The sequence below is a fragment of the Pan troglodytes genome, chromosome 18 (assembly GCF_028858775.2).
Source record: "Pan troglodytes isolate AG18354 chromosome 18, NHGRI_mPanTro3-v2.0_pri, whole genome shotgun sequence".
Taxonomy (NCBI): Eukaryota; Metazoa; Chordata; class Mammalia; order Primates; family Hominidae; genus Pan; species Pan troglodytes.
The window spans coordinates 51,056,065-51,083,700 of record NC_072416.2 but is presented as its reverse complement, the minus strand read 5'-3'; the positions used below and the strand labels follow the sequence as shown (position 1 = coordinate 51,083,700).

General features: G+C 45.5%; 1 protein-coding gene across 7 annotated transcripts in view; it reads right to left on the bottom strand.

Moving 5' to 3' along the window:
- The window catches only part of CHD9 (chromodomain helicase DNA binding protein 9), a 272,245-nt gene that overhangs the window by 215,158 nt on the left and 29,451 nt on the right, over positions 1-27,636 (bottom strand). For 2 of the 7 annotated variants that reach the window (XM_063797125.1, XM_054668387.2), the window contains exon 2: positions 805-951. The exons of 4 other annotated variants lie outside the window; for them this stretch is intronic. The gene's annotated coding sequence lies outside the window, so the exon portion shown is untranslated. Of the gene's footprint in view, positions 1-804; positions 952-12,491; positions 12,597-27,636 lie in introns of those variants that run through there. One more of the 7 variants, XM_063797116.1, reaches the window with a different exon arrangement.

Below are 27,636 nucleotides of genomic sequence, written 5' to 3'. Positions count from 1 at the left end.
ACGTTTTTTAGTAGCAAATATGACTACATTGCCTATGAACAATACAATATCAGAAATAAGAACATATATGTTCACCAAAACAAAAAAGAAAATTCCCCAATACAAGCTATTGAACTGGATAATGAGTCAGAATCTTCCCACGGTATTCGTTGGCTACTTGTTCATTTCATCAGCCTGGGGTTGGAGCTAGTGGTAAGTGTAAGCAGAAAAGCACATGAGGCAAATGGAGAAAAGACTAAACATTCAGATGAACTACAGGCCTCAAAGAATTTGCAAACCTCTGCTAATAACCGTATACTAGAGCTGATGAATGAATCCAAAGATTTTCAAACATTTTTAAAGTGAGGAAATTCTTTCTTCAAAAAGACTTTTTTTCTTTTTTGGCAGAAGAACCCTGAGATGTAAAACAGAAAAGCGGAAACCCCAAAGAGAAAATGGAACAAAGGCTCAGCTGCCCTCTTGCAAGCCCTGGGATTCCCCGACCCTCCCCAGCTCTCCCAGGCATCTCTGAAGATGTCTTGCGCTTGGTGGGGCACATGCTGAAAATCTGTAAGTCCAGCCCCCTCATTCTGCAGATGAGAAAATTAAAGCTGGAGTGGCTGAGGGATTTATCTGAGGTTGCACAGTGAGTTTGTGGGAGAACCAACACTAGAACCCAGGCCTATGAGTCTCACTTCAGCATTTTCTTCCATTCTGCCAGGACTACTCAGACATTACTCCAAAATAATCTATTGGTTAAATAGGTGGGGCAGAACCTTGGCAAAGGGGTCAACTTGGAAAAGGTCAACTCCCCAAAAAATGTACCTTCTCAAACTGTCAGGTTGACCAGATGTCCTTCCTTTGCCTACTTTCTTATCATGTTCCATGCTGCACCCAGATTACCTGTTTATGTCAGAGATCACACACTGGCCCACACCGTGTCTTTAACTATCTTGAATCAGTTGCCAGCATCTAAAAATCAGAATATTTTGGTTTTAAAAAAATTTTTATTAACATTTTTATTTTTTGAGATGGAGTCTCACCATCACCCAGGCTGGAGTGCAGTTGCTCAGTCTTGACTCACTGCAACCTCCGCCTCCCAGGTTCAAGCGATTCTCCTGCCTCAGCCTCCGAGTAGCTGGAACTACAGGTGCACACCAGCACGCCTGGCTAATTTTTCTGCATTTCTGGAAGACACAGGGTTTCACCATGTTGGCCAGGCTGGTTGCAAACTCCTGACATCAGGTGATCCATCCACCTTGGCCTCCCAAAGTGCTGGGATTACAGGCGTGAGCTACGGTGCCAGCCCATGAAAGCAGCATTATTTTTTAAAATATATTTTTTAAAGTTTTTAATAGAGACAGAGTCTCACTATGTTGCCCAGGCTGGTTTTGAACTCCTGGGCTCAGTTGATCATCTGGCCTCAGCCTCCCAAAGCACTGGGATTACATTACAGGCATGAGGCACTGCACCCAGCCAAGAAAGCAGATTATTTCTGAAGGCATTCACCTCATCGTTTGAAACTGGATTGTCTTCTCTGTTTTAGGTTTATCTTTGTTCCTGTAAGTTCAGTTCTCAAAAATACTTCTATAGACATAAGCTTTAAACCACTGGTCACAAACTCAAATGCCTACCGGGACCAGACAGTAATGGGCACAAGCTAGGAAATGAGGCAATAGGGACTGCTGGGGATGACAAACTGGAGAGTGCATAGCTTTACTCGGCTCCTGGGATTATTATCTATTGGGTATAAGAGTTCAATGTTGCTAGAATTTCTCGTTTTTCAATAGAAACTGGGAATCCAGGCCGGGCGCAGTGGCTCACGCCTGTAATCCCAGCACTTTGGGAGGCTGAGGCGGGCGGATCATGAGATCAGGAGATCGAGACCATCCTGGCTAAAATGGTGAAACCCCGTCTCTACTAAAAATACAAAAAATTAGCCGGGCGTGGTGGCGGGCGCCTGTAGTCCCAGCTACTCGGGAGGCTGAGGCAGGAGAATGGTGTGAATACGGGAGGCGGAGCTTGCAGTGAGCCGAGATCACGCCACTGCACTCCAGCCTGGGTGACAGAGCGAGACTCCATCTCAAAAAAAAAAAAAAAAGAAACTGGGAATCCAAATTTTTAGGCAAAATATTCTGATCTTAGGACGGGCGCTGTGGCTCACACCTGTAATACCAGCACTTTGGGAGGCCAAGGCAGGTGGATCACCTGAGGTCAGGAGTTGGAGACTAGCCTGGCCAACATGGTGAAACCCTGTCTCTACTAGAAATACAAAAAATTAACCTGGGCATGGTGGCGCACGCCTGTAGTCCCAGCTATATGGGAGGCTGAGGTAGGAGAAAAAAAAAATGCAGCTTTCTTGCATTGATTATGAAGGAAACTTTCAGTGTTTCCTGAATTGTTTATTTTTCTGAGGGCTGTTAAATTAACTACAAACTAGCTGGACTACGAGTCCCAAAATTGCTTTCTGGGTGTCCCTGTTTATACTACTATCTGTAGCACAACTCCAAACACCCCTGCCCCTCAGGAGACGTGTCACTAAACCACACAGCAGCCTTTTTCCTGTGCCCCCATGCACCTCAGTTAGCACTGGGATTAGGAGAAACTGGCTGAGAGCCCCAGGATTATCCCCAGGACAGGGCAACCGGGCATGGCATGAGAGATAGGAACCATTCTTAAGGAGCTGCTCGATCCCTGCTTTCCAGCAGTGGCAACCCAGACTCTCATCTCATTATTCCTCCCTGCACATCCCAAGATCAGTTATCCCCAGATACACCCCCTCTCCTTCAATCATCTTACTCTCTTTCCTCATGAAAACTTACCAAAGTATCAGATATTCACACAGAGGTTTCATTATTTTATTTTATTTTATTTTTGAAACAGTTTTGCTCTTATTGCCCAGGCTGGAGTGCAATGGATCGATCTCGGTGCAATGGATCGATCTTGGCTCACTGCAACCTCCGCCTCTGGGGTTCAAGTGATTCTCCTGCCTCAGCCTCCCAAGTAGCTGGGATTACAGGCACCCACCACCATGCCTGGCTAATTTTTGTATTTTTAGTAGAGACAGGGTTTCACCATGTTGGCCAGGCTGATCTCAAACTCCTGATCTCAGGTGATCTGCCCGCCTTGGCCTCCCAAAGAGCTGGGATTACAGGAGTTAGCCACCGCGCCCGGCCCCACACAGAGGTTTTAATAATTGATATCTGCATCTATCTATCTATCTATCTATCTATCTATCTATCTATCTATCTATCTATATTTTTTGAGACAGGATCTGACTCTGTTATCCAGGCTGGAGTGCACTGGTGCAATCATAGCTCACTGCAGCCTCCACCTCCTGGGCTCAAGTGATCCTCCTGCCTCAGCCTCCTGAGTAGCTGGGACTATAGGTGCACACCACCGCACCTGGCTAAATTTTTTTGTATTTTTTGTAGAGATGGGGTTTCAACATGTTGCCCAGGCTGGTCTCAAACTCATGAGCTCAAGTGATCCACCCACTTCAACCTCCCAAAGTGCTGGGACTACAGGCATGAGCCACTGTGCTTGGCCTGATATCTGCATATTTCTACTTTAGCATTTTAACCTAAAAGTGGGTATTGCTAATAATAAAATTTTAGAGATCACAATAAGTGGGTAAAAAGAACATTTTGGAGATAAAAAGGTCTTACCCTCAAATTATACCACAAGGAAAGTTTATGACTTTATTTGAAAGGCTCCAACTTTATAATCTCCACTCCTTCAAGACTTGGTTCAGGTGCTACCTTCTCAATGATGCCTTCCTTTATTGTAGTCCTCTCCCTTCACCCCTCCCTCCCTATTGTATCCCCTGCTTTGTTTTTCTCCCTGTCACTTAGCACCACATGATATACAGTGTTTTACTTATTTTTTTGTTTACTCTCTCTCCATTAGAAAATAAGCTTCAGGGGATAAGAATTTCTGTTTGTTCATTGCTACGTCCTCACTGCTGTGACCATACCTGGCCTACAGTAGGTACTCAATAAAGGTTTGATAAATAAATGAACTTGTCATGCCCATGCTCAGGTAACAATGTGCCAATTATATTTATTTATTTTTATTAAAATTTTTTTAGATGGGGTCTTGCTGTGTCGTCCAGGCTGCAGTGCAGTGGTGCCATCATGGCTCACTGCAGCTTCACCTCCTGGGCTCAAATGATCCTCCTGTCTCAGCTTCCCAAGTAACTGGAACTATAGGCATGTGCCACCATGCCTGGCTAAATTTTTAAATTTTATTTTATATTTTATTTTATTTATTTTATTTTATTTTATTTTATTTTATTTTATTTTATTTTGAGATGGAGTGTCACTCTGTTGCCCAGGCTGGAGTGCAGTGGTGCAATCTCGGCTCACTGCAACCTCCACCTCCCAGGTTCAAGCAATTCTCTTGCCTCAGCCTCCTGAGTAGCTGGGACTACAGGCGCACACCACCACACCTAGCTAATTTGTGTATTTTTAGTAGAGACGGGGTTTCGCCATATTGGTCAGGCTGGTCTTGAACTCCTGACCTCAGACGATCCACCCGCCTTGGCCTCCCAAAGTGCTGGTATTACAGGCCTCCCAAAATGCTGGGATTACAAGTGTGAGCCACCACGCCTGGCCTACATTTATTTTTTTAGAGACAGGGTCTCGCTATATTGCCTAGGCTGTTGAAAATTATATCAATAAACAGATGCAAAATAGAATTTCTAGACGGTGAGGGTGACTACATATTGTAAAGATGCCTTTTTGTGTGTGTGGTAGTGTACTCTTATTCTACAACTTAATTTTCTCATTCGAAGTCATTCTAATTCATTTCACAGTCTTCTCATTTTTTAAAAATGATTTCGTTGTATTCCATAATTTGGTCAACCAGTTCCCTGGAGCTCAGAAGTTTTGATGCCATCTTTCCTTTGTGTATGTATCTTTTGCAATGAACATACACGTTACCTTTTCTAAATGTTTTCAAGGATAAGATCTATTCCTCTTCCTCCTCCTCCTTCTTTTTTAAAATCTAGAATAGATGTAGGGTAGGCCATTTTGGGAAGCAGGATGCTAGATTCTGCACTATAACCACACCATATGCACATCGTGCTGTGTGTGTGTGTGTGTGTGTATGTATGTGTGTCTGAGGCAGTTGCATCTTTAACTAGATTATGAACCTTTTTTCTTTTCCTCTCAGCTAACAATGATGGGGTTCAGTTTTTTATCTGAAATGTGTCCTAGTAAATACATGTTATAATAAGACCTAATTTGAAAAAGAAACAGAAGATGTTCCCAGCTACTTAACTTTAAGCAGTGCCTTCCAGCTGTCCTTCGGGAAATATCCATTAGTCATTTTTTGTTGGTGGTGTTTATACCTTTTACTATGCTTCTTTGAGTTCACCAAACAGCACATTTAGGAAACTTTGGTTCATTTTTCAAATGCAAACATTCTGAAGCCTGAACTTCTGGTTCAAGTGTTCTAACTTGGCTTCAAGGTCAGAACACAAATTGAAGGATAGATCCCAGACCATTTTAGAATCATGATGGCAACGCATATGCCATTTGTATTGAACTAACTGACCAATGTGCTGAGCAGAGACGATGCAAAGGAGAATAATGAGAAACAGGCCACTTCAGCACATGAAAATCATCCATTTAAAAAACTTCTGAGCCGGGCGCGGTGGCTCACGCCTGTAATCCCAGCACTTTGGGAGGCTGAGGTGGGCAGATCACTTGAAGTCAGGAGTTCGAAGCCTGGTCAACATGGTGAAACCCCATCTCTACTAAAAATACAAAAAATTAGCCAGGCATAGTGGCAGGCACCTGTAATCCCAGCTACTTGGGAGGAAAAGGCAGGAGAATTGCTTGAACCCAAGACGCGGAGGCTGTAGTGACCAAGACCGCGCTATTGCACTCCAGCCTGAGAAACAGGAGTGAAACTCAGTCTCAAAAAAAAAAAAAAAAAAAAAAAAAAGTTCTTATCATTGTTGTGACCAGAGACAGTTACCACCAGTGAAAATTCAAGACCCACAGCATGGAAGATTAGATTACCAACTCCCAGATCAAAGGAATGTAGAGACAAGGAATGACTCTTCTCCAAAGTACCTGAATTTATGATATCCTGGACATAGTCTCATAGTATAACTTTGATTCCAGGCTCTTTTAAAAGCTGAAAACTCTCCTATGGAATAATATGCATAAAAGGTTATTCACTGGTGTATTGTTAATATTAGCAAAAGTTTGGAAACAACCTAAGTGACCATCTTAGGGAACTGGTTGACCAAATTATGGAATACCCGTACAATGGAATACAGTAAAATCATTTTTAAAAAATGAGAAGACTGAAATAAATTACTAATAGAATAATTTCAAATGAGAAAATCAAGTTGTAGAATAAGTGTATGCTACCACAAAAAAAAAGGCAAAACAAAAATACGCACATAAAACCGTATTTGCTTATATACATTTACATACATATATATGAAATATCTCTGGAAAGGCCCATAAGAAACTGAAATTATTGGCTTCTTCTAGAAAGTGCACTGGATACTGGGGGGACAGGGTTTGGGGGAGACACCTCACTATATATCCTTTAGAATTTTGAATCAAACAAATATAATTCCTACTGAAATAAATAAACTTAATATTTTAAAGAGGCTGCGCGTGGTGACTCATGTCTGTAATCCCAGCACTTTGGGAGGCCAAGGTGGGAGGATTGCTCGAGGACAATAGTTCAAGACCAGGCTGGGCAATTAGCGAGACCTCCATCTCTACAGTTTTTTGTTTTTTTTGTTTTTTTGTTTTTTTTTAATTAGCCAGTCATGGTCTTAGCTACTTGAGAGGCTGAGGCAGCAAGACAGCTTGGGCCCAGGCGTTCGGGGCTCAAGGTAGTAAAATTACATTAAATGATTTTTTTAAATTAAGCCCTTCAACTAGGAGAATATACGAGAAAGAAGTTCATTATAACTTTTTTTTTTTTTTTTTTTGAGACAGAGTTTCATTCTGTCACCCAGGCTGGAGTGCAGTGGCACGATCTCAGCTCACTGCAACCTCCGCCTCCTGGGTTCAAGCGATTCTCCTGCCTCAGCCTCCCGAGTAGCTGGGATTACAGGTACCTGCCATCACACCCAGCTAATTTTTTGTATTTTTAGTAGAGATGGGGTTTCACCATGTTGGCCAGGTTGGTCTTCAACTCCTGACCTCAAGTGATCTGCCCGCCTTGGCCTCCCAAAGTGCTGGAATTACAGGCACGAGCCACCGCACCTAGCCCATTGTAACTTTCTTATACAGTTTCTGTAGGTTTGAATTGTTTTCAAAATAAAAAAATAATTTAACAAAATAAGAATCTCTCCTCCAGGGTGATGAGTTGAGTTGGGTGCTTTCAGCTAGGGGCTGTCAAGGAAGGAGAAGTACCCAAGAGAATTTGCTGGCTTCCAATGTATACCAATAGTGGCCTGAGAGCCAAGGGCAGAGTGGAAATCTCTGCTCTGCTGCCATCATGAAATGGGTTTCCAACATTGGCAATGCAATTTCTAACTGTGCCATAATCGGAAACAACATTCTTTAACTGAAAATGGCCAAATTTTTGTGCTGGTTAAATACAAGGGGGAAAAAATAAAATGTCAGAGTTCACCCTTTTCCTCCAAACATTTAGGAAAGGAGTTAAATGCAGTCAAAGCTTAGATTTTAGAAAAATTCCCCTGGCCAACTCCAGGGAAGAGGAGCAGCTCCACGACCAGAGCAAACCAGGTATTTCCTGTGCAGGCCCAGCAAGAATCCTGTGCAATGAAGTCGTTTATAACAGAGGAATGCTTTGGCGAGAAGGGAAGGCCATGGAGTAGGAAATCAACGTATTTGTGTTCCAGTCCTGAAGGTACCTCAGCCCCTTTCATATACAAGCTTAATGTTTTAAGCCTGAGTAGCTGCCTCTATGAAATGCAATCATAAAAGCTGCCTTACTCACCTTCCTGTGCTGTTGTGATGACCAAAAGGTAAAGAGGGGTACAAAAGCATTTTAAAAACTATAAGGCACTAGAGACCAATGTTAGGTATGTACAAAACAAAATACCTGTTGAGGATAACTTTGAAGTTTTCAATCAGAGGAAAAAGCAAATGTGATCTTTAGGATGAGATAGATAAGAACTTTCTAGCTCTACCCCCTCATCTGCTAGATGACTTAGGGCAAGTCTTCTAGCCATTCTGAACCTCAGTTTGCTCACTGCAAAATGAGGTTAACGCTCCCTATTTAACAAGCTGGCTGTAAGAATAAAGTAAATAGCATATATAAAGTGCTGGGCACATAGAGAACTCACACAAAGATGAGTTCCCTTTTAACCTGCCTTGGGTAAAGAATCAGCGTCTCCATCAAGGGATACTCCATTCACTGATTTGCTCATTCATCAAACTCTCTGTGCTATCTACTCAATTTTTCTGCAAATCTAAAACTGTTCTAAAAATAAAAGCTAAGCTGGGCATGGTGGCTCACATCTGTAATCCCAGCACTTTGGGAGGCTGAGGCAGGAGGATCACTTGAGCTCAGGAGTTCAAGACCAGCTTGGGCAACATGATGAAACCCCATCTCTTTTTTAAAGAAAAAGAAAAAAAAAAAACTCAATAAAATCTACCTTTTTTTTTTTTTTTTTTTTTTTAAGAGACAGGGTCAGGGCCAGGTGGGGTGGCTCATGCCTATAATCCCAGCACTTTGGGAGGCCGAGGCAGGCGGATCACGAGGTCAGGAGATCGAGACCATCCTGGCTAACATGGTGAAACCCTGTCTCCACCAAAAATACAAAAAATTAGCCAGGGGTGGTGGCAGGTGCCTGTAGTCCCAGCTACTCAGGAGGCTGAGGCAGGAGAATGGCGTGAACCCGGGAGGCGGAGTTTGCAGTGAGCCAAGACTGCGCCAATGTACTCCAGCCTGAGCGACAGAGCAAGACTCTGTCTCAAAAAAAAAAAAGAGACAGGGTCTCACTCTGTCACCCAGGCTGGAGTTCAGTGGCACCATCACAGCTTACTGTGGCCTTGAACTCCTGGGCTCAAGCAATCCGTCTGCCTCAGCCTCCTGAGTAGCTACGACTACAGGCACACACCACCATGCCTGGCTAATTTTTTATTTTTTTGCAGAGATGGAGCCTTGCTATGTTACCCAGGCTGGTCTTGAATCCTGGCCTCAAGTGATTCTCCCACCTCTGGCCTCTGAAAGTGCTGAGATTACAGGTGTGAGCCACCACGCATGGCCTAAATCTATTTAAAAAATATTTATTGTGGATATAGAGTGTCACAGTTCAGAAGAGAGACTCTGGAGTGAGACTGGGTTGAATCAGGTTCTGCCACTTACTAGCTGGATGACCTAGGACATTTATTTAACAGCTCTGCACTTTAGTTTCCTCATCTGTAAGCACTATGAAAAAATCTTACTATTAATATAATAATATTAATTATTATTAGACACTGTACTCAACAAAGGGAATACAGTTGTGAAGAAGGCAGTTTTGAACCCTACTGTCATGAAGCTAAAACAAAGCGCTCTGAAATCACCTATCAAATATCCTAAATGTAGAGAAACATAGGGCCAAAGAGGTGAAGTGACTCCTACCAAGGCCAAACAACTAGTTTAGTGAGTGAGTCCTAGTGAAGACCAGCCAGGACTAGGCAGAGAGTTCCAGATTGCAAGCCACTGTTTCTCCATTGCCCAGTGCAATGCAACCAGCATCACCCAGATTCACACCTTCTGGAAACTTAATAGCCCTGAAGTATCAGAGTAGATTACAGAAATCAACTGGAAGCGGCCCAACAATTCTACACATTCCTGACCTCCACTTTTTTCCTACGACCCATTCCTTACACTGTTGTCCTTACCTGGCCTACATATGATCTCTCTACAAATTTCAGATGTGGAGTTCATGATGGAGACGACATGGAAATGCCAAACTCCCCGACACCACTTGATTTTCACTTGTGCTTAAAAATCTTAAACAAGAACAAGGGTTGGGTCTCTCACAGACCTCTTGTAAAGGCTCAAATCCAAGTATGGTGTGGCCTAAAGTGTATACAATACTAGGGTACTCTCCTTAGAAAAGGAATACATTATTATGAATTAAAAATTAGGTACAAGGCCTTGTAAGGGACACCTGCAAATAAAGAGCCCTGAGGTTTCCTGGTAAATCCAGCTTTGCTCCTATAGTTGCCTAATTTCTTTCCTTCTTCCTTTCTTCTTTCCTTCCATTTATCTAACTTGCACCTACCCTACCATCTAGCACCCACTGTACACCAGGCAGTAACTTCATAAGTTTACATCCCGATTAAAAAATTGTCAGCCTGGGCAATTTAGTGAGATCTCATCTGTACAAAAAATTTAAAAATTAGTTGAGTGTGGTGGCACATGCCTGTGGTCCCAGCTACTCAGGAGGCTGAGGCAGGAGGACCACTTGAGTACGGGAATTTGAGGCTGCAGTGAGCTGTGATTGCACCAATGCACTCCAGCTTGGGTAACAGAGTGAGACCCTGTCTCAAAAAAAAAAAAAAAAAAAAAGAAAAGAAAGGAAAAAATGTGAGATTGGAGTAAAAAAGATTTATTCCAGTCAGCAGGTTTTTATCCATCTTATGATAAACTTGCTTTTCTTGATATAAAGGAATAAGATGATGTACACCTAACCTGTCGGTAATGTGTAAACAAGCTATGTGGGGCTGCTTGTTAGATGCAGTAAATCCTAATGTAGCCAGAGGCTACAGCTTTCTATTTACACTTGCGAACACACCCAGAGGCAGGCTCTTCTATCATGAGCATAGTGAACAAATAAAACAACCCTTTCAGATGGTACAGGGCAGTGACATAGCCATCTAGAGAAAATATTATATAGTTACACATAATTATATATAATAACATGTTTTATGCACATCATCTGATTTCATGTTCACACCATCTGATGTAGTAGTAGGATGGTTTTATTAAAAATCCCCATATTACAGATTGGAGACAGAGGCCTATAGTGACTTGCCAATGTCATAGAGCTTCTAAGTGTTTGTGAAGGTAGATTCTATTCAAGCTGGGGGTGGCAGCTCACGCCTGTAATCCCAGCACTTCGAAAGGCCAAGGCCAAGGTGGGTGGATTGCTTGAGCCCAGGAGTTCAAGACCAGCCTGGACAACATGGTGAGACTCCATCCCTACAAAAAAATTAAAAAATTAGTCGGGCATGGTTGTGCATGCCTGTAGTCCCAGCTACTTGGGAGGCTGAGGCGGGAGGATCACTTGAGCTCAGGAGTCCCAGGCTTCACTGAGCTATGATCAGCCACTTTACTCCAGCAGCCTGGGCAACAGAGCAAGACCCTGTCTTTTGAAAAAAAAAAAAAAAAAAAAAAGACGAATGAGTCTAAATTCAGAGTGCTTTCTAATTCAAAAGGAACAGTGATTTTCAGTTAATATCGCTTTTTACAGGTGTGATACCCAAGGATCACTTCTCTTTTAATTTCCTTTCCCATAGCAGCCCTATTCTCCTCACATTCAGAGGACACAAAGACTGTACAGGCAGCAACTGCACAAAGAACCCATAGACAAAATAAGTAGGGGCCATTTTGTGGATAATTTGGGACTGGGAATTCGGTCCTTGTGGCAGGAGAAGTTTTCTTCGGCTCACATTCTCCGGGTGAGTCATGTAGGTTTATCCCATTATTTGCACAATTTCTCACCTCTCCCCGTGGGCTGCAGTATCACCCAGCCACAGTGGCATCTGCCCTTCACCGCTTCATCCCCTGCAGCCTGCTTGGTCAGGGCCTGGCAGGGAGCTGAGGAGCCCAGAGAGGGAGGGGAGGAAGCACGCGGCCGCCAGTGGCTGTCAGCTTTCCCAGCTGACTCAACTCCCCACCTCCTCCTCCCCCGCCCTGCACACAGCCACCAGCCTCCTAACTTTCCATTTCCAGGCCTCTGGGGTGGGAGCACCCCCTCCCGCTGCCCGGGGCGCCTGGTCTGCAGTCTGGGGCTGCCAGGGCACCACGCCAGCTGGCCTGGCGGGCTCTCTCTCGGGACTCTTAGAGTCTGCTGTCATGGAGAGAACGGAATATAGGTCAAGGTGCTCTCGGAAGGGCCCAGGGGAGGATCACCTGACTGGGAGGTGTGTGACTCAGCGGGAAGGGAAGGGGTGGAGCCGAATCTCCCGCCCGGAGGAGGAAGAGGTCAGGTTGCCTCTGTCTGGCTGATAGTCAGGGGAGGAAGGAGAAAGCAGCTGGAAGCAGAAGGAAGGATAAGATGACCTCTGGTGACCTATCTAAGGTGGAACGCAAATCCATTCCAGAGCGGGCCGTCCCCCTCGGTGTAGCTGAAACCACTCCCAGCTCAGAACTCTCTCTGTGGTCGTGAAGACCTAATTAGCTGCCAAAGTGAGAAACCAAATTAACCGAACGCTCATCACTCCAGACTCCATCGACCCAGGCCCCTAAAAGAAACCAAAGACCCTGGTACAGCACACAAAGGTGGCCATCCCTATTAGAAGCAATTCGATCGTTTCCCCCAATCAATTCTGAATATGAAAATTACTAACCCATTTTATTTTACGGGTCCACACGGCAGGGGCCTCCTTTCAAGGGTGCGGCAGTTGCTGCTGTTGCTGGAACAGCAGCTGCTCTGTCTGAGCCTCACTTCCTCTGGCTCCAGCTGCAGGTTCCTCCTGGCCAAGCAGGGAGTTTCCTCATTCTCAGGGCTCTGGGCCCAGGCCTTGCTAGCGGCCACCCTCACCTCCCACCCTCAGCTGCTCACCACCCACCCTCTGTGGGTAGTGCTCTGGGACTCCCTCGTTCCATGAGTCAGAGCCAGGCTGGAGACAGACAGTAGGCTTCCTTTATTAAATCAGCCTCCTGCCCTGTACACTATAGAGGAAAGCTATAATTACTCCTTTGGCCTGGCTCTGAGAACTGAGCCACAGACGCTTGACTAGGAGCGACGGTTCTTGATTTCTGCATTTATCTAATGATGCACCCCAGTTTGGAAATAAGAATAACAGCCAGGGGTTAAGGGCTTGTTACACAAACGTCAGATGTTTTGCATATGTAATGGGGTGCATTGGGCCTGGATAGTCATGTAGATTGCTAGAAAAATCGCTATATTAAGGCTGCCAGGAGTATTCTGTTTTGTTTTGAATGCCTCCTGCCTCGCGTTGATTGAGTCACACTTGAGGTGGCCTGCTCATTGCTGATGTTGGTTTACAAGAGACAAAGAAAAAAGCAGCCAAACATTGTTTCGGGTCTCCAGGTCAGGAATCTTTCATCCCTTAGGTATAATAGACACAAAATCTCAGGCCTCCCAGCTTTTCTTTTCTTTTCTTTTTTTTTTTTTTCTGAGACGGAGTCTCACTCTGTTGCCCAGGCTGGAGTGGGGCAGAGCCACCACGCCTGTCTGCCTCCCAGCTTTTCTACTGGTTTACAGAAATGTCTGAAACCTGAAAAAACAGTTGGTTCCAATTTTTTTTTTTGAGACGAAGTCTCGCTCTTGTCCCCCAGGCTGGAGTGCAATGGCACAATCTCGGCTCACTGCAACCTCCACCTCCTGGGTTCAAGTGATTCTCCTGCCTCAACCTCCCGAGTAGCTGGGATTACAGGCACCTGCCACCACACCTGGCTAATTTTTGTATTTTTAGTAGAGACAGGGTTTCACCATTTTGGCCAGGCTGGGCTCGAACTCCTGACCTAAGGTCATCCACCCATCTCGGCCTCCCAAAGTGCTGGGATTACAGTGTGAGCCACCGCACCCAGCCTGGTTCTAAAATTTTTAAAAACCACAAAATCAAAATAATATTGTCAATTTTCATTAACTATTCAATTTAGTATTCATTGATTCATTCACTCATTCATCCATTCCTGCAAGCATGCATTTATTTCTTCATTCAATAAATATTTGTTGAGTTACCTCTCTGTGCCACACACAGTTACAGGTACTAGGGACACATTAAGTGCTAAATTCACTAAAGATACAGACAAAACTAAGCATACAAATATCTCTGCCCTTGTGGGTCAATAATAGACACAACAGACCAGGTACGGTGGCTCATGCCTGTAATCCCAGTGCTTTGGGAGGCTGATGGGGGCTGATTGCTTGAGCCTAGGAGTTTGAGGCTGCAGTGAGCTATGATCGTCACCCAGGCACTCCAGCCTGGGTGACAGAGCAAGACTGTGAAAGAAAAAGAAGGAAGGAAGGAAGGAAGGAAAGAAGGATGGAAGGAAGGAAGGAAGGAGAGAGCGTGGTTAGAGAAATTGTTGATAAAGGAGGAATTGGCATTTGAGAATAATCTGTGAGTTAGATATCGCTCACAGCGAGAGTTCTCAAGTCTGCATGATTGCTGAGAAATTATAACCAATTATAAATTGAGTTAAATCCTTTAAGCCATGTTTATAATCAAAATGTAAGTGTATTTCAAATATACTTGATAAGAGATAAAAAGTAAAAGTACCATGGCGTGTGACCCTATCTCTGGTTATGGGTAGGTGCTGTGGGTTGAATATTTGTCTCCTCTAAAACTCATGTTGAACTTTAATCCCCAATGTGGCAGTATTGAGAGATGTGGTCTTTAAACGGTGCTTGCATCATGAGGGCTCTGCCCTAATGAATGGGTTAATCCATGAGTGGATTAATCCACTCATGGATTAATGGGTTATCATGGGTGGGGACTGATGGCTTTATAAGAACAAAGACCTGAGCTAACATGTTAGCACACTCAGCCCCCTCACCATGCGACACCTTGGACCACCTTAGTACTCTCCAGAGAGTCCCCTCAAGCAAGAAGGCTGTCACCAGATAGGACCCCTTGACCTGGGACTTCTCAGCCTCTGTAACTGTGAAGAAATTTCTTTTCTTTACCAATTATCCAGTTTCAAGCGTTTGGTTATAAGCAACATGAAAGAGAATAACACAGTGAAGTTATTTCATTCCAGAATTTATTGAGCACCTATAATATAGTAGCTAAGGACTTAGGTGTCAGATGCCAGCGTTCAGATCCTGGCTCTATCATTTACTACTTGTGTGATTCCGGGAGAGACACTTAGTTTCAGTTTCCCATCTACAAAATTGGGGTAGTATAGAACTTAACTTATAGAGTTTCCAGAATAATTAAGTGAAATAATAAAAGTAAAGGTGTCAGTTAATAAGCACCTGGCACTTAGTAAGCAAGCACTCAATAAATGTTATGGCAAAAATCGCAATTATTTTTGCACCAACCTAATATTATCATATTGTTGGTTTGATAATGATGAGGTACCTGGCATTGTGTTGGGTATTGGCGACCCAAAGTTGAATAAGACAGTGACGTGGTCCTAATTGGGAAAGGCTTTGCAAGCATTCTGTGCTTCATTAAATCCTTACGTCTTGGCTGGGCATAGTGGCTCATGCTGGTAATCTCAACACTTTGGGAGGCTGAGGTGGGAGGATCGCTTGAGCCCAGGAAGTTGAGGCTGCAGTGACCCATGATTGTGCCACTGAACTCAATCCAGCCTGAGTTTTAGAGACCCTATCTCTAAAAAAAAAAAAAAAAAAAAAAAAAAAAAAAAAATCTTCACAGTCCCCTTGCAGGATGACCCCCACTGCTCCACCAACTGACCACTGTAAACCATATTTGGAAAGGCAATAACTATGAAGAGATCACAATGAGATGTCACTTAATACCCTTTCAGTTGGAAAAAATTAAGAAGCTTGATAATACCAAGTTGTTGGAAAGAATACAGATCAATTGGATCTTTATATGTTTGTTGTTACTGGGATTGTAAACTGATAAATTCACATTGTTTCCCTGGAGACACAGACAAAAATGATCAGCTTAGCGTGTTCAAAGTCATGGAAAGCTGGTAACAACCCAAATGTCCACTAACAGGAGATTCAGTAAATTCCCATGGAACATACTAGGGAGAACTGCAATAGAGCAGGGACAACAAGTGGACCGTAGCTGAATGCTACGCTATGGGTGCGTTTTAGCCACATAATATTATGAGAAAAAAGTATACCCAAGAAAGCTGCATATAGCAGGATATTCTTTTTTGTTTTAATTTTAATTTTTTTTTTTAGAGACAGGGTCTTGCTCTGTTGCCCAAGTTGGAGTGCAGTGGCACTATCATGGCTCACGGCAGCCTCAATCTCCTGGGCTCAAGCAATCCTCCTGCCTCAGCCTCCCAAGTAGCTGGGACTACAGGCACACACCACCATGCCCAGCTCCATTTTAAAAATTTTTTTGTAGAGACAGGGTCTTGTTGTGTTGCCCAGGCTGGTCTTGAACTCCTGGCTTCAAGTGATCCTCCTGCCTCCCCCTCCCAAAGTGCTGATATTATAGGTATGAACCACTGCGCCTAGCCAGGATATTCCTTTACGCAAGAAAAAAACAACAAATCTAAACAATATGGCTTTTAGAAAAATATTTGAAAAAGCATTATTTTTTAGAGGAGCAAAGGAATGATGAACTCAATATTCAGAATAGGGCGGGGAAGGCAAAGTAATGGGAAGGGAGGAACACAGGGGAAGAACGTGCAGTGGAGTGACTGTATTATAAGGAAATACACAAACAGATAAATAATAAATTACCAGATGCAGGTTGCACAAGGTCCAACTGAAGATGAAAGAATGTCATGAGTCAAAGATTGTGAATAACCCTAAGCACTTAAATTCAGTAAAAAGGAAAACAAGGCCGGGCGCGGTGGCTCATGCCTGTAATCCCAGCACTTTGGGAGACTGAGGCGGGCAGATCACCTGAGGTCAGGAGTTCAAAACCAACCTGACCAACGTGGCAAAACCCTGTATCTACTAAAAATACAAAATTAGTGGGGTGTGGTGTGCATGCCTGTAATTCCAGCTACTCAGGAGGCTGGGGCAGGAGAATCACTTAAACCCGGGAGGCAGAGGTTTCAGTGAGCCAAGATCACACCATTGCACTCCAGCCTGGGCGACAGAGGAAGACTCCATCTCAAAAAAAAAAATAGAAAAAGTAAACAAAAGCCTGCTCTTGGGACTGGTATGAAGTACCCATAAGGAAGGGTGTTGAGAGACGGGAAATAAAGCAGGGTGTGTGTGTGTTTCCAGGAGGATTAGGCAGAGGTGACACTATCAGTTATGCACTGCTGTTGCAGGCTCAGAATTGTCACCTGGGGTCACCGGGTACGGGTGAGTTTTCACTGTGACGGGGTTGGGAAACACCCCGGCCCAGCCATGTTCAGTCACTGGTCTCTCTGTGCGGTGGCTGGCCCTTGGTGTCCTCTCCCCCGGTCTTTGCCAGGCCTGCCCCTGCCACCTGCCCCGGTACAGACTTCCAGTTCCTGTGTTCTCAGACAGGATCAGCCCTGCCCCGCCCAGCCCAGATTAGGCGGATGCTGGGTGTATATAGGAAATCTTGCACAGCAGGAGTTCCAGGCACACTACCAGAAACCATGCAGTTTGGTCACCAAGCCCATAGGCCTAGACACCTTCTCTCCTGCTCTGCGGGGAACCCAAGGGGAAGTGCTCTCAGACAGCTGAGCTGCCACAGCAGAGCTGCCTGCTGTCACAGCCAGGCCCCACTGGCCACGTGCTGAAGCAAGCACTTTTTCCTTAAGATAAAGTCTCCTCCAGGCACCCAAGGCTGACACCGGGCAGAGGCACACATTGTTAGGCCCAGTCATTGACAGACTTCATGGACAGAACTAACTGGGACACTCACAATCGAACCAAAGCCAGTCCCTGGTTCTCTTTTGTGCTTCTGCTGGTGGGTCAGAGCTCTCAAGGCTCTGAGAGCTGCTTCCATGCCCCTCACCCCAAAACAATCATCAGTGTCCATCATGAGAGAGCACAGAAACGAGCCAGGAGGACCCTAGATCAAGTTGTACCTGGCCACTTTCTAGCTATCTCTATTAGCTTAATTCTCTAAGCCTCAGCTTTCTATCTGTACAATGCAGACAATCATACTGCCTTTGCCTGATTGAAAGGCATTAGTGAGAACAACATGACACAATGGGGAAGAAAGTGCTTATCAAACAGAAAGGTGTGGTACATTTGTACTAGAATGTAAGCCCCTAGAAGGCAGGAACCTTGTATGACTCCTTCACTGCCCTACTCTCAGGGTCAAGGACAATGCCTGGCACATAGCAGGTGCTCAATAAATAGTTCTTGAATGAGTGAATTGGGTTATGACAGATTAGAGTAAAAATAATGATGATGATGATAATCCCTAACATTAATTGCATCTTGGCTATGTGCCATGCATAGTGCTTAGGGCTGTAATAGATAATCCCATCTAAGCTTTACAACAACCCAATAAATGGGGGTACTATTGTTATTCACATTCTGCAGATGAGTTAACGCCATTCAGAGAAGTCAGTGATTTTCCTAAGGCCACATAGCTAGCTGAATAGGTTGTGACCAAAGTGATATGAATTTGCAGATTCAGAGAGGCTCACCACCTAAAAATGGAACATAGGGGTGGCCCTAGTGCCTGAGAGGCAATGATGAGAGTCATTGAATTTTGATATCTTTCTCACTCTTCAAGAATCCAGTATTAAAGTGCAGATGCAGCAGGGCATAATGGCTCATGCCTGTAATCCCAACACTTTGGGAGGCAAAGGCAGGAGGATGGCTTGCACTCAGGGGTTTGAGACCAGCCCTGGCAACATAGTGAGACCCCATTTTTACAAAGAATGCAAAAATTAGCTGGGTGTGGTGGTGCACGCCTGTAGTCCCAGCTATTCGAGAGGCTGAAATGGGAGGATCACTTAAGGTTGAGAGATTGAGGCTGCAGGGAGCCTTGGTCACACCACTGCACTCCAGCCTGGATGACAAAGTGAGATCCTGTCTCTAAATAAATAAATAAATAAATAATAATAAAGGTGCAGGTGCCTCTGGAAAACAGTCAAATCTAAATTTCCAATCAGGAAATAATCTAGTTTATCTGTTTGCTTCCTAAGTGTGGAGAGTGGGGTTCTTTTGCAGGGATGGGATTTAGGGTGGGTAGGGGTTACACGTAACAGACACAGAGTTTGCTTGGGAGGGAGCTGAGAAGGCACTTAAGATGAATGTTGACTGTTTTTATTGAGAACTGGCCTAGGACTTCAGGAGGGCAAAAGGGTGTTTGGGCTCCCAAATCACCTTCATGGGACATCTGTCACCCAGCAGCCCAAGGGCCCTGGAAGGTAAAGAGCTGAGTGACAACAGTTGTTTGTCTCCGAGAGAGGTAGCAGTACAGAGACATTATCAAAGGGGGTTTTCTTTTATGTTTGCATATTTTATGATAAGCATGTATTTGCATATCACCTATGGAGTTAAAAGTATATTTAAATAAATGAAAAACTAGAAATGGAGTGGAAGAAGGTTGAGAAAAGTCATGGGTTGGATTCTCCAAAGCAACACAGCTTCCAAGACCGTACAGCCTGCGCCAGGCTGCAGCTCTCCAGGGCTTGGCTGATTTACTGGAGATGAACGGCAGCCCCCAGCCTTCCCAGGGTATGACAGCCAATGAGCCTGATCCACAGCTGGGGGGGAAGTATTTGCCTTTGCAGTTGGCAGCATCTCCCTGCCTCCAAGCCTTCCTCATGAGAGACTCATTATGCAGTTTGGTCACATGCCCTATGCATTTTAATGAATGAGTCAGGGGACAGACTCAATTTGAAAGAGGAATCGCTGCTCTCGGCTGGGTGAAGGGCTCTCAAGGGATGCTCTTGCAGCTTGGATATTACAAGAAAAGGAAAGGAGGAAGCTCTTTCCATTTAGCAAGAAGGAAAGGAGGTCTGAAGAGGAAGGTCAAAAGGAAGGAAGGAGAGAAGGAAGGGAGGGAGGGAGGAAGGAGAGAGGGAAAATGGAAGGGACAGAAATAACCGCCTGGAGTTCAGAAAACAGTCCTTGAACAGATGCTGCCCACCAGGCACTCGTTTGCTCCTTTATCCTCCACTTATTTATTCCAAACATTTAGTGCTGTGTAAGTGCCAGGACCACACTAGGCATGGGAGTTATAAGACAAATGAGACAGAGTCCTTGTCCAAAAGGAGTTTGCAGGAAACCAAACCAGTTTGGTCATGTCAGAGTAACTACGGCAGGGGTCTAATTTGGGAGGTGGGATGAGCAAAAGGAGACGGCGTTCGCCTCCTCCCTGTGAGTACACCCATGGGAAGGCGGGATCCCTGGCACCAGGGCCACCATTTCTTAAGCACTTCCCACCTGCCAGATGTAGGGGTGAGGACATCACAGTTAGTATCTCCCTGAATCCTCACAATCATCCCAGGAGGCAGATCCTGTTACTGTCACATTTTTTACAGATGAGGAAACTGAAGCAGAGAGAGCAGCTTGCCCAAGGTCACCCGGGGATTTGAACTCAGTTCTGTCTGACTCCAGCGTTCTTGGCAGCTCAGTTCTATGCTGTCAGCCAACCACTGGATGGGGAATGCTGGAGAAGGCCTTTCCCTTCCCAGGCTTCCTTCCAAGAACACTCTGAACCCCCAGGAGGAAGGGGTTGGTGTGGATCCAGATGGAGTCAGCGCCAACCAGCCTGGGAGCAGATCCGAAACCTCACTGAGTGGGGCTGTGTGTGGGACTGAGAGCCCAAGGGCGGGGGAGAGGAAGGAAGCTGAGCCTCACCGCGGTCAGTCGGGGGGGGGGGTGAGCTGTTCCCATCCTCCACACCACAAAACACAGGGCAGCAGATGCCTAGCAAATGGGCGTGTGAGAGCGAGACTTATCCCTGCATGGTGGGCAGGCAGGCAGGCAATGTCACCAAATTACTCAACAAAGCCACCCTGGCTTTGAACTTTGAGCCAGACTCTGCTGGGACAGGGCATGGGGGTTGGGGTGGGGTGGCACTCACCGCTGTGAAAAGGATGTCTGCCACCCCCCTGCCCCCAAGTGGGAGAACATAGCCTGGGGAGAAGCCAAGAAACTGGAAAGCCACTGCACACCCACATTCTCATGAATTTTTACAGCTGGAGAGAAAGAGCGATACACAAGCCCGGCAGGACTCTGGGGCCCTGGGCTTCATGCCGGGGAGGAAAGAAAGGCCACCTGCCATGAACCTGGACTGCACACAAAAACAGCCTTTACTGAGCGATTACTGCATGCCAGGACCGTCATACATGTGATCCCACAGAACCCTCACTGTCACTATCCCCATTATACTGAAGAAGAGATCTCGACTGATGTGCAGAGAGATTAATACCTTGCCACACTCACATGTTTTCCTGCTTTTGGTTTTCACAAGGAAAGATTTTCCCTAAACACCCCTCTTTATCTTCACTCTCACTGTCCACAATAATGGAATGACTGATCTGAATGGGTGACTTGGGAAGACTCTCTGGAATGATTGGCTCAGCCCCATCCTTCTCCCAGGCTCGGTCAGGAAGCTCATTTTGTTCTCACACTCAGCTGCAACCTCCATGCTAGCTTTAGTGGTAATTAAGGTGGTATGTTGGCTCCCTGCCATTCCTTTGTCTTCTTTCTCAATGTGTTCAGAACCTGGAGGCAGAGGAGGGACTCCGGTTTTTGGAAGACTCTTTGGAGATGTCAGCAACACTTAAGAGGATGCTGAGACTCTGGCCAAACCATCCCCATTTGACTGGGGGATTCTTCTCTCCCTCCACATCCTGGCAAAGGATGCTCTTGGCTCCAGGATCAAGTTCCCTTGAAAGAAGTCCAGGAACCAGCCCTGCAACCAGCGTGGCCTCCCCTTCTTTTTGTTTTATTTTTGATTGGCATTTTTTTCTGGGACGAGGAAGACCAAGTCTTGTACCCAGCTGCCTGGTGTAAAGGGGATCAGTCATGTGAGGGTGTTCCTGGTGTGCCAGTGTCTTTCCTTCCAGTTCTTTCCCTTGCCACCTGCCCCGGCATCAACAATGGGTCCTTGACATACCCAACTGCCATCCGTCTAAACTGTTTACTCAGGAATGAACCTGGGTGGGTGATCCAAACCCCAGGGCAGGCCTTGATTAACCCATACCCTAAATGTCCTAGTTTCCAGTCCCAGTGGATCTGCCAGGGAATTCAGAGCCAGTTGTGTCTCTGTGTGACTCTAAGCACAGTCCACACTACCTTGCCATGTTGACCATGGGCAAAGTCCTCACCTGCTCTGTGCTTTGATTTCCTCATCTGTAAAAATGGGAAGACAATACCTGTACTCCTGTTTGTCTCATAGGACTGTTATGAAGCTCAAAGAGATTAAATATGTGAAACTTATTTGAAAAGGAATAAAAAATGCTCCATGAGATAGGAGAAGGGAATTACTGTTTTATGATCTTCAATAATGTGCCTGAGGACTTACAAAGCATTTATAGCAAGCACCTTCAGTTTTGCCATTATTATCTATTCAACTTCATTTTCTTTTGTTTTGTTTTGTTTTTTTGAGACAGTATCTCACTCTGTCACCCAGGCTGGAGTGCAGTGGCACCATCATAGCTCACTGCAGTCTCGACCTCCCGGGCTCAAGTGATCCACCTGCCTCAGCCTCTCAAGTAACTGGGACTACAGGTGCACGCCACCATGGCTGGCTAATTATTATTATTATTTTTTTTTTTTTGAGACAGAGTCTCACTCTTCACCCAGGCTGGAGTGCAGTGGCACGATCTCGGCTCACTGCAACCTCCGTCTCCCAGGTTCAAGCGATTCTTCTGCCACAGACTCCCGAGTAGCTGGGACTACAGGCACGCATCACCATGCTCGGCTAATTTTTGTATTTTTAGTAGAGATGGGGTTTCACCATATTGGCCAGGCTGGTATCGAACTCCTGACCTCGTGATCCGCCCCCCTCAGCCTCTCAAAGTGCTGAGATTACAGGTGTGAGCCACCACGCCCGGCTGAGCTAATTTTTATTGTAAAGACAGGGTCTCACTATGTTGCCCAGGCTGGTCTCTAACTCCTGGCCTCAAGCGATCCTCCTGCCTTGGCCTCCCAAAGTGTTAGGATTACAGGAATAAGCCACTATGCCTGGTCTCACCTTCATTTGGGTAACCATGCCCAACACCCCCTGCAATGCCCTGTAATGAACCACTCCTCCTGCTCTCTCAGTCCCTATAGATGCAGTGACATCAGCTCAAGTAAATAAGTGCATGTTGGCCGGGCGCGGTGGCTCAAGCCTGTAATCCCAGCACTTTGGGAGGCCGAGGAGGGTGGATCAGGAGGTCAGGAGATCGAGACCATCCTGGCTAACACAGTGAAACCCCGTCTCTACTAAAAGCACAGAAAAATTAGCCAGGCGTGGTGGCAGGCGCCTGTAGTCCCAGCTACTCGGGAGGCTAAGGCAGGAGAATGGCGTGAACCTGGGAGGCGGAGCTGGCAGTGAGCTGAGATCGCGCCACTGCACTCCAGCCTGGGCGACAGAACGAGACTCCATCTCAAAAAAAAAAAAAAAAAAAGGTGCATGTCATTTTCCTTGATTACAGTGATTGTTTCAGGGATGCTCATGGGACCCAATCAGGGTCAATGAGACTTTTGTCAGAATCTCTCTGACCCCAAACCTGAAAGGATATAGGGGCTAGAACTGATGCTGTCAGCTTGTTACATTAACCCAAGACTAAAGTTAAAAGACAGAAGATGGAGCCAAGACGTAAGGAGAGTCCCGCTCTAACATTTGAACTCCAAATCCATCATGTCCATCCTTGGAATTTTCATCTTAAGATGAGCCCCTGCACTCCTGTTTTGCTCAAAAGTATCTTGGATTGGATTTCTTTTTTTTTTTTTTTTTTTTTGAGACAGACTCTTGCTCTGTCGCCCAGGCTGGAGTACAATGGCGTGATCTCGGCTCACTGCAAACTCAGCCTCCTGGATTCAAGTGATTCTCCTACCTCAGCTTCCCGAGTAGCTGGGATTATGGGCGCCCACCACCATGCCTGGTTAATTTTTGTATTTTTAGTAGAGACAAGGTTTTATCATGTTGGCCAGGCTGGTCTCGAACTCCTGACCTCAAGTGATCCTCCTGCTTTGGCCTCCCAAAGTGCTGGGATTACAGGCATGAGCCACTGTGTCCAGTCTTGAATTGGATTTTCTATCACCTGCTACCAAAAGAATCCTAAGGAATATGACATTATCTCATAACGATCCTTTCAACAACTGTGAAGTAAGTATTGTAACCCCTGCTTTACAGATGAGGAAGATAAAGTGAGGCACAGAGAAGCTATGTGATATAAGTAGTGGAGGCAGGATTTGAATCAAGTCTCCTGACTTTTGGAGCTGGCATCCTATCCACTGCATGAGGACTTGGGAATAGACCTGAGTCTCATATTCACAGCTTAGTCACAGACTTCAAGTCAGCAGTAAAGCATCTGCCAGGAGAGGAGAGCCCTGATTCCCCTGCAGTCAGAGGCTGAGAGGACATAATTCACCGGTGTTCTCTGCTCCGTGTGCCCTCTCCCTGGAAGAAAAGCACCAACAGGAGGAACTCAGCCAATTCCTATAGAGCTTATGCTTGGTGTCAAGGGTTTGGAGGGCCCTTAATGGCTCACCACCTCCTGCTACTTCTAGAGAGTGATACTTCATAGTTTACTTGTTAGAAGTCACTCTTCTCTCTAAAGACAATGGGGCCTGATAAAATGCAAATACATCTCAGGCTTCCCAGGGCTTACAACCTGAGCTACTACCAGTGATGACAGTTTCGTAGTAATAATGGATTTGAGAAGGTTTAGGGCACCAGGTGCATGGTGGGGATAGGAGGTGTGGCCCCCTGGAAGGGAAAAGGGGTGCAGAAAGGGACACCTGAGGATTGGGTAAGTTTCCATTGGTTGAGGGAGCAAGTCAGCTGTATACATTTGATAGTAAGATACTATAATAGAATATTTGGGATTTGCTTCAAAATAACACAGGGATGGAGAAAGTGGGTGGAGATATAGATACAATAAAATTGGCCATGAGTTGATAATTCTTGAAGCTGGGTTATGAGGGTTCATTCTGCCTACCTGAGCATTTATTTGAAATTTTTGTTAGTAATTTTTAAAAGGATAATGAATAATAAAAAACATTTTGTGCTTTCTTCTTTGCAGAGCCCTTTCACACATATCTTATATGCACCTCACAAATGATTTTTTCCCTCATTTTAAAGACACCAACACTGAGGCTCAGAGAAACTAAGTCATTTATGCCAGGTGGAATTGAGAGCTAAACCTGGACCTTCCAATGTCTCCTGCCTTCCAAGGTTAGTCTGGGGCAGGAGGCAACAGAGGGAGGTTTGGCAGCCTGTGTTTGGCAGGGGCTGACAGGCAGGGACAGTTACCCAGTGAGCCAGTCAGTCCTATTCACTTCCAAGTCCTGCCCTAAGGCAGCCCAGTCTGTGTATAATTGGTGCGGCACAGACCCCAGGAGGGCCTCAGGGAACCATTGAGCCACAGTGGAAAGCTCCAGGCCACTGATTTCATGTGCCTCTTGGTAGTTAAGAAAACAGTGAGTCTAGCTCAGCAGACTCTAGACCTTTTCATGGGCATCTTGAGAACTGTTGACTGAACATCTGGGTCTGATAAAGGGAGACCCACGTGGGCCTCCCTGCCCCCTTTCCTATAACAATTTCCGCACGTCCCCTTGAAGCTCTGGGCGTGTGGCTGTTCTTTTCTTTTCTTTCCTCTCAAACATATGGATTCTCAGCTCCTATTTCAAACTCAAATGCTCTCTGCTATAAACTCCCCAAAGCTCTCAATTTCCTTTTTCCATTGCTCATTCTTTCCTAAACTGCATGAAAAAGCTTCTCTTAGCTCTGTTCCAATTTCCTTGTTTATGAAAGAAGGGCAATGAGAACAGTGATTTTAATTATCAAGGTTAAGTAAGGCCTGATTCCTTCCTTAGGAGAACACACCTCGATAACCTGGGAAATCAAAGCTTACCAGGCAAGAGGAGCAACTCACAGAAAAGCCCTGGCTCCTCCAAAATATTTACCCGGCAGGAGGCCTCGTACAGTGCCATCTGCTCCTTTTATCTGACTGAAACTTCCTCTTTGAAAATCACTAATGGAATAGAAAAAACAAAAGTCACGGGCATGATTCCCAGAAGGTTATTGCTAAAGTGGGTGTGTGCTATCTGGGAAGCAAAGAACAGGTCCCTGCCTGTTCCTTAGCCTGTGGCCTTGTGTGTCTTTATGGAATGGGAACTTATTCCCTTGAAAGCAGAAAGAATCCAGCCCCCAGCCCCAGAATACTGGATAAATCAGCATCAATGGGGGCAGGGAGGAAAGGTGTGTGATGTACCAGGAGCCCAGGGGATAGAAGGTCCTCCCCAAGGCAGATGTCAGGAAACTCAAGTGCCTTTAGGGCCCAGCAGGCAACATAAATGTCCTGGGGGGTAAGATGATCAAAGGCAGGCTGGGTCTGGGGGCAATCCCAGTGCTCTAGGTGGACATTGCTTGAGGCCAGTGGTAAAAGACCAGCCTAGGCAACATAGCAAGACCTCATCTCTAAAAAAAATAAAAAAAATAAAAAAAAAAAGATGATCAAAGGCAGCTGACCAGAGTGGTGGGGACTGGAGACAGCAAGTCCTCTCTGAAAGGGGCAGCAGCTACTCATTTCTGGCTCTAGCTGATTGCTATTGTGGACGAATGTGGCCCTCTGTTGCCAGATCTTTCATTTTTCCAAAAGAAGTGAAGATTTGGATTTTACGTGAAGTCTCCCAATTTGGGAATTGACTTAAGTAAAAAGTATTGCAAAAGACGATGTTATGAGCCAAACAAACCCTGTCTAGCAGTCCAAGTTTACCCGAGCACCCCCAGTTTGCAACCCTAACCTAGGAAGTGGGTCCTGTATGCCTGCAGTATGGTAGAGGGTGTGGACAGACGAAGCCAGGAGGTCAGATGAAGGCACACCACGAAAGGCTTGACCAGCATCCTAACAGGGTAAGACCACCTGATGTTCCTGGGGCTCAGAAAACACTTTCAGGCTTCTGTGATTGTGATTTTGTTGTTGCTGTTGTTGTTTTGAGACGAAGTCTCACTCTGTTGCCAGGCTGGAGTGCAGTGGCGTGATCTCGGCTCACTGCAAGCTCCGCCTCCCAGGTTCAAGCCATTCTCCTGCCTCAGCCTCCAGAGTAGCTGGGACTATAGGTGCCTACCACCACGCCCGGCTAATTTTTTGTATTTTAGTAGAGACAGGGTTTCACCATATTGGCCAGGATCGTTTCGACCTCCTGACCTTATGATCCACCCGCCTCGGCCTCCCAAAGTGCTGGGATTATAGGCATGAGCCACCGCACCCTGCCAGGCTTCTGCGATTTTATCATGCTGTATCTGCTGCCAGTTGGGTCCTTACCAACAACACTCTAAACTGCTTCAGAAATCCTCCTCCTCTTCAAGGCCAGTTCAGGACTCTTTCTTTGGGTAGGGCAAGTTTTCACTTGAGTCTCTGACCACATTTGAGTCAACCTTAAGAACTTAAAATTCACCTGCCCATAGAAGAATTAAGTGACACCTTCCTTTCCTTCACATTCCATGGTCATGACCAGCAAGTAACTGCATATTTAAGGAGCTCTTCTACTGGTGAGGTGGCTCACACCTGTAATCTCAGCAGTTTGGGAGCCCAAGGCAAGAGGATTGCTTGAAACCAGGAGTCAAGACCAGCCTGGGCAACATAGTGAGACCTCATCTCTACAAAAAAATTCAAAAATTAGTCAGGGTTGGGTGCGGGTTGCTCACGCTTGTAATCCCAGAACTTTAAGAGGCTGAGGCGGGAGGATCATTTGAGCCAGCAGTTTGAGACCCCAGGCTGGGCAACAAAGTGAGACCCTATCTCAATTAAAAAAAA